Source organism: Etheostoma spectabile, chromosome 10 (genome assembly GCF_008692095.1).
Source record: "Etheostoma spectabile isolate EspeVRDwgs_2016 chromosome 10, UIUC_Espe_1.0, whole genome shotgun sequence".
Taxonomy (NCBI): domain Eukaryota; kingdom Metazoa; phylum Chordata; class Actinopteri; order Perciformes; family Percidae; genus Etheostoma; species Etheostoma spectabile.
Genome location: NC_045742.1, coordinates 13,202,110 through 13,210,161, shown reverse-complemented (window position 1 = coordinate 13,210,161; position 8,052 = coordinate 13,202,110). Strand labels below are relative to the sequence as shown.

The 8,052-nt window shown below is 39.3% G+C and overlaps 1 long non-coding RNA gene across 1 annotated transcript in view; it reads right to left on the bottom strand.

Moving 5' to 3' along the window:
- Positions 1 to 771: 771 nt before the first annotated feature.
- Positions 772 to 8,052, bottom strand: part of LOC116697067 (uncharacterized) — an 81,387-nt gene continuing 74,106 nt past the window's right edge. The window contains exon 6 of the long non-coding RNA XR_004333905.1: positions 772 to 1,005. This is a non-coding gene — a long non-coding RNA (uncharacterized LOC116697067). The remainder of the gene's footprint in view (positions 1,006 to 8,052) is intronic.

The following is an 8,052-nucleotide window of genomic DNA, read 5'->3' as shown; positions in this document are numbered from 1 at the left end:
CTCCCTGCTTCCTACCCCGGGCGTGGAAATGAAAGCTGGGCACTTCGAAGAGGATGGCTGCAAGAAATGAAGACGTGTCTGAATACTACAGCAACCAATGGTGATGCAGCGCTCCGTACTCTCTGCCCTCTGATAGGTCTTTGTAACTCTCTTCATCTCAAAGCCCATGTCCTTCCCTCTAATCCCCTTCCCAAACACAAACAGGCCAATCCTGAGACAAGGCTCAGGGGCTGGGGAGGGATGAAGGAGCTGAGGCTTGGAAGGAGTGAGGGATGCAGTTCAGGAGGAGAAAAAGGAGCACCAGAAGCTGATGTTGGTGTGAGAAGGAGCCAGTGTGTTGTTATTAATAAAGCATTAAAAAGTGAGCACATCAAAGCATACAGGGGCTATGCTATCATACATGAAAGTACTGCACTATGGCTTAATGTTTCCTAAGGCGTGTCATGGTGACGCTGCTTTGATTTGAAATGCGTTGTGTGGAAAATGGATTTACAGTAGTGGGGAGAGAAAGCTTGGTGTGGGTGCAGACCATAATTTAAAACCTGACCTCATAGGGCCTCAAAGTCTCTGTGAGTGGGGATATTTAGGACTTACGTACAGTATATGAGAGAGACCTAAAGCACAGCTACATAAACAACAAATATATACATACGTGAGGGATGTAGAAGACACCTGCAAAAACAGAGAATGAGCAATCAGTGTCCCAACAGAATCAAAAATGCAAAATTTCACATTTTGATCATTAGGACCTAATTTTTCAATTTTGTTTCATTTTTTCTCTTTCTGAGAAAAGGGTGTCTGCACCTCATTATATCGCACTTGCTCCTTCGTCAATCCTAGGAAGTGACATATCTTACACATCGTTCCCCCGTGGCCAGGTAATTATCCTAATCTACCTTCCTTCTGTGCTCCAGCTCCTGTGCCACACTGGCTCAGACCACCTGTGTGGCTTCATTATCAGTGCTGGGACTCATTAATGGCTCGACGGCCTAACTGTGCAGGCTGCTGGCAGAGAGAAACCATCGGTAAAGGAAAGAAGAAGCAGGAGGAGGAGGAGGAGGAGGAGGAGGAGGAGAACAAGAAATTAGACATTAAAGAGCAAAGGGCTACCCTGAAGGTTGACATCTCAATCATGAGGGACAATTCTTTCTAGTCCAATGGCTTTGGCTCCTAAAAAAAGTCATCGTTCACTGATTGAGGGTGAGACTATAGGGCATAACAGTGTCATAGAGGAAGGCAGGAGATCGCAAAAGCGCTTTCTGCAGGGCAAAATGACCATGAAGTGTATGTGTGTTTGATGTGACAAGTCGCCATGTCAACGTGTGTGTACCTTGTACGCCCCCACCTTGTGTGTTTGAAACAGCTATAACCTCACAACATACAGAAGGACCGGGGGTGGGATATGAGTTTCACTTTTTTCTGACAAATGACACCCTGACAGTTGGAAAAAATGTTGGGGTCCCTGAACAGATTTCGCAGTTACAAAAATAAAACGTGTTGGATTAGACAAAGACAGACATTTTACATTCTACTTTTGAACCCCAATGAGAGCACTGACAAATGCCACCCCACCCCCACTCCGTCTGTGCCATGATTGTTTTTTCTCTCTCCAGAAATGTCATATAGTTAAGGTGATAATTCTATATGGCACAAACAGACACTGATGTCTTCCAAGTGTACATAGCATATAGGCTGACACAGATTGAGATGGTGTAATATATCTTTGCAGAACTCTAAATAGCCATGTGAGTGTTGCACATTTTTTATAGATTCCAATGGAAATCTTTTGAAATGAATGAGGAACTCAACGCAGAGCCCTGGAGGTGAAAAAAAGATATTCTTAGGTTAAAGTTATTGCAGACCTCTGTGATGTGAAAATCTACAGTATTCTTGTTTCTGTGTAGAAGTCTAAATTCCAGAAAATCCAGAAACCCAGAAAACAGCATTGATAAACAGCATACTTAACCCTCTAAAAGTTGGTAATTTATAATGGTATAGGTTTTATGTGTCATGCAAAACTTAACTGCAGCTGCCACTACAATGGTCTACACTCATATTATGACACGTTGTTAAAGTGTAGGTGGGTTTGGCCCAGGCAAATGAGAAAAACCTCCACACTGAAACATCCTCTTTCACAGACGAAAATTAAACTGATCTCTTTTGCAATCTGGTGCTAGAGTGACTGGGACCAAATAATCTGCAAATGAGCAGAAACATTAAGGTAACTCACAGGACTGCAGGAACAATATTGTTCCTCAAAGCAAGGTTATTGCGCACGTAATGAATGAAGTCTGTCGACCCAGGAGCGACAGAATACTGTACAAGTTACGGTGCAGTGAGTGGCTTTTGGGTTTACAAAAAGAAAAAGAAAAAAACTCTAGCGATACAGATAGTTTTGGTTTAATTTAATTTGTCGTTCCACCAATTGAACAGACCTATTTCTTCAAAATAAAGTAGTTCCATTAAAAACATTTCACAAGGATTTGAGGTTTTTGGATTACACAGAGTAACAGGGCCATTGTTTCTGGAAAAAAAAGCATTGCTTTATTGATGAATATCTTAAAACATGGCTGAATAGAGCTAAATCTCATTGCATGGCTGCAAATAACTAGAGGATAATTAAAATAAATATTAGTTATTTATTGTTATTATGGTAAACCGACCATTTATTATGGAATCTAAGTGATTATTATTGAATCGTGAGCTCACTGTTCATGCTCTGGTCCCATGCGGGTCACATACTGGAGATGAACAAGTGTGCTAGATACTAACACTATAAGCCTAGCAGCCTAACACATCTGTGGGTAATACAATTATTATTGTATTAAATGGTTGTAAAAATTAAAGATGATGTGTTGTGCACAGCAAGGTGCTGTTCTGTTGTGTGCAATGATGCCTGAAAGTTATTAAAACTTAAGTTTTTACAAACATGACTGCAATGTCATAAAAAACATGTTTGTCTTCAAATGCTGAAATTTTAGTAATATTCACATGCAATTAACAAGAACCATAATCTTTAAAGTATGTTCTTGGTTCCGAGATACACTGCCCATCACCACAACTCAATTTACAGTGTCAGAAACCAGTTCTACCAGATAAGGCCGTTCTGAGCTCAGCCAGGATTAACATCCTCCTAAGGTAGTTAAGTTTTGCCTTTAAAAAATAGCAAATTGGCAAATTTATGTAACTGAACAAATGCAGATATGATACTTTCAGAGAAAATTAGCCTCACCCTTCTGCTTCGGTACGGCTAAATATTGAAATGGTTCCAGCATAAAGTACCTTTCAGGACACCTATATTTGATAAGCATATAAACGGATGAAATAAACGTTGACAGTAAATGGGCATGCTTAGGGCTCAGGAGGATATTAAAATATTCACCACCCCAACATTGTTGTCAAAGTCAGATGGCACATGCAGTTATATCAGAGGGGTAGAACTCTGTGTGGGGTTTGGTGCAGACAAGCATGAAGACATGCTTTATTTTTTGTCAGGGGTAATGTGATGATCCTTGATTGCCACAACAACCTTTTTGCGCAGGATTTTGAATCAGAAACACGCTATAAATAAATATGCTAAAACGGGTTCCGTTGGATTTATGCTAGAGAGAAAAAACGTCTTCAAATGTTTCTTTTTTTCTACCCACAGGAACCCTTTTAGTTAGAAAAAAAGTTTTTTTGACGGTTAGAGGTAAAACCAAATCTTTAATGGCCTTTCCAGGTCACAAGACTGCTTGAAAGGTACAGGTCTGCATATCTGAGCTCCTCAATTTCTCTGTAGTAGATCACAACCTTTTGTTTACCATCCTGTGTCATGCTGGCACAGTGTACCTTTCTGCCTCAGGTCTTGTGCTGAGCAATGCGACTACATAGCATTGAATATTGTGAGGTAACAAATGTAAGACTTCTCAGTGTGTAAAGTGAATGCAGGGGAGGATACAGGCAGGTAAAGGTAGCGCTCACATGTAACAACCCAATCCTTACTCACAAGGATAACGAAGGAATGGAACAACCTGCTGTTCTGCAGCTCTGCTTTGACAAACCAAAATAGGATCCAGCTAGGACGAGTGTTCCTCACAATCAAGCATCTCTATAAAACATGAAAAATATATATTTTTTCTCTCTAAAGGATGCTTAAAAATACACAAATAACATTCACACAAAATATTGCTAGCAAAACAAAGCCATGTCAAATGTTTTGCAGCATTTTGACAAAGTGCAGTGTGTATTTACATGTGCCTTCACATAAATGTGATATAGTATGTTAAATTGCAGCTGACATGTTGCAACAAAAAAGCTATCAGCTGGTGCACATGCAGGAGCAACAAAGCCAACATAGTTCTGCGAGATAATATGGCATATAATATGTTTATCAATAAAATATACTGAGTGTGAAAGTTCATTCTTCACCTTGGAAACAGCTTTACAAGATAATCTCAACTCAAAGACCAATTACTAGCTTTTCCCTGATCTTTCAAATGCATCTGAGCTTTCAATCAAAAATATCTCACAACATAATATACTATTATTTCTCATGATATCTCTAATGCTGTGCATCAGAGTCCCTTGTGACATAATGTATTTGGTGAAGAAAACACTACCAGCCTGGTTTTTAATTGTCTGTTTATCTACCTTTAAATACACCAACCTCATATGAATCTCATGCATGAATATTATAGTGAATGTGCAGCAGTGGAAAGTAACTGAGTACATTTACAGTTCTTAAGTGCTGTACTTCTGTACTTACAATGTACATTCTTCTACTTTAGTTGAGTATTTCTATTTTATGCAACTTCTTTCCCCACTACATTTTAGAGAGAAATTAAGTTTTATGTATTTAAATAAGTTTAGCTGAGAATACTTTTGGACTTGGAGTTGGAATTTAAGTATTTTTACACCTATTTTTGCTTTAGTTTAGGATGTGAATACATCTTGTACCAATGTAAAATATTGAAGGTTTGCTGAAACACTTACACCAGGCTACTCTTAAACATGGGTTATTAACAAATGAACCGGGCCTACCACCGCTGTTTGGTACATGTCATTAAAAAGCTAATTGTGTTTCAATGTTTTTTTCCTTCTTATGAAAACTACAACCATTGTTGAGATCAACAGGAGAAGCGGGTCGGATCACAAGTTTGGTTAGAGAACTAGGTTAGACAACCCATGATGACCCATTCACACAAAAATAATACTTGTTTATTTCCATTTCAAAGCTACAGCAGTGTGGAAAAAAAAGTACAAAACATACTCTGATCCCCATCTTAAGCTGTTTTGGGGTGTACTTTTAGCTTTCTAGAGGAGTCTGTTAAGTCAAACAATGGGAGAGCATTAAAGCATGCCAATAGAGCAGTATTAGTCAACAGCCTGAGTCAATACACCCCACTGGGCTGCATGTCTTCCTACAAACACAAGCAATTGCTTTAGAAGGCCTCGGCACTAGATGGAAACATCAATTACAGTAAATTACACCAAAACAGTGTGAAACACTTCAATTTGTTAAATCTCCTGAGCAGCCTGAGCTGTTTTGGATGAAAGCAGAGTAAAGCACTGGAGTAAGATAATATTCAATAGCCCTAAGATACAGCACATTGGCCTATCTCTCGTTGGTCGTGTTCATGCATTGAATGGGGGAGTCATTTATATTTAGATTCCTGGGACTTACTTAGAAAGCATTATCAAGCATGTAGAAAACCGAGCACAAAATATTATTTTTCCTGTGTGCAGCCTCCTTTTTAAACGTGGAATTCAAAATAAGAGCACTCTGTCGCAGCTACAGGACTTTTAAAATACACATCAGCTGCACCATGTGCCCAGTCTTCGGTTGGCCTGTAGAAATAAACTTGCAAAGGCAGGGTGAAAGGCACGATATGCATTTATTAAGGCTTTATCTCAAAGTCCCGGGACACAGATTGATAAATTCTGCAGTAAGACTACCATTGAGACCATGTAAACAAAAGATGAAATACCATCTTGGTTTACACACTCACTTTCCTACACAGAATAACCACAAATGATAGCCTTCTAAGGGAAGCGACTATACTCCAAAACAAAACACGTCCAATTTCGACTAAACTTTGTAGTGCTTCAATGACTTCCCTCGCTATGGTTGATTATCCAGAAGGGGTGTTGGTTGCTGGGGACAGATGAAGATTTGGCTGTTTCAGGGAACATTTTGGGAGGAGGGCGGGGGGGCTGGAGTAAATGAAAGACAAATGCGAGTAGTGCCCACTCAGCTATTTTCCCAGTCAAGATCAAAGGCACATTGGACTGGCCGCTCCACGGGAAACTTGAGATGGGTCCTTCCTTTGTTTGCTGTTGCTAGGAAACCTGCACAAGGCTGAAAGTGTTTGCAGTGGGTACAACATAAAAACCATTTCCAATATACATTTTTAAGACAGACATGTATTTGTGTCCTGGGCGTTAAATGTATTGAGTAAACTGAAAACACTGAACAAATAATGACTCATCCCTCTGTTAGTCCTGGAATAAATTTCTTGGTGTTTGTTTAAAAAAGAAAAGTCGTTACAATTACACATGTGCACATTTAGAAAGGGCACTTGTGTGAAGACTATCCTTAGTATCAGTGCTTTGATAGTATGTATGCATCACCGTGTTGATTCACAAACTAAATTCACTCAACAACAGTAAAAGCCATATTAATACACTTTGTGGCCCTGTGCAGGAACACACAGCACGTGAAACTGCACACACAACTTAAATTTAGTTTGTTACATTTATAAGCCTAGGTTCGGCTTCCCAACGAAGCTAATTATGATGCTGTTATCTATTAATGGGCCCCATGATATTAAGACATGGCTAGACATGTGTCACAGAGAGCTCATTACATATCATTAGTTCAACACTCCAATAATGTCTACACCTGCTGAGCAGGAGATAATGACTTGGCCCCTGATATTTGCAGGACTATTGTCTACCAAGCAAAGCACCACCAGGAGGATAGGTCTACAGGCTGGAGACCCGCATGAAAACTGATAAAGCTATAGAATAACTAGGTTGTTGAAAGCTACAGTGAATGCTGCACAGCAAAAAAAAGCAGCATTTGTTTGGATTTAACAGAATAGGGGAATAGTCAACTCAAATGTAAAACAAACATTTCTACCATTTGTACAGATTGTATATAATTCTTGCAAAAAAACAAGATAAATATTAGAGATAGAGGTTAAGTTAGATGTGCATTTACATCCTTATAATATCATTGGACATTTCCTGTTTGAGTGGCTCTGGCTTTCCCAGTATTACATAAACTTGTCTGTATAACTTCTCTAACTAAACTATTTTCTCTTAATTTTAAGATGAGAAACCACATTTTAATGGTGTACATGGGCTGAATCTTGTACTTAACTCAGTTAAATACATACGTGATGAAAAGCAGTGAGAGTTATGGTCTACTGTAAGAAGATTTATAGATCCATACATGGTATATGGAATCTGTCTTATGACTAATGGGACACATAGAAACAGCAATCGCCACAAAAGTGACCTTCGTGCCTGGAACGATAAAGATTAGAATGGTGCTGTGTCTGCCTTGTGTTTTCACTACTTCAGCCAATTGGCACAGAACTGGCGTCCTCTCCCCGGCTCCCAGTCTGCCATGATGACAATGGAAACCAGCTACATGGCATGTAGAAATGACAAAGCAAGCCAAGGGATATTTGGAAGATATGAAGATAATACATCACCACTGACCAATTGCTCTGTTAAGAAAACGTAGTCCTGGGCATTGCTATAATTTCTGGGCATTGCTATAACCATTTTGCATTTCTAGGACATTGGCCTAATTCATCAATGTTTACAGTACAGTGTGCTTTCCATGGCTTAAAAATGGTAATTGCTATACTGGAAAGAAAAAATTAAGTTCTTTGAGGATTCTTAGTTTTGTATCCTCTAAAGGGCTCATTTGCTTCTAACCATCTAAAAGTGGCCTACATTTTAGTGTGCCACAAGCTTATCTGTTGTGTCTTGCCTTAACCTGCTCCAGTCAGTAATAGTGTGTGTGTGTGTGTGTGTGTGTGTGTGTGTGTGTGTGTG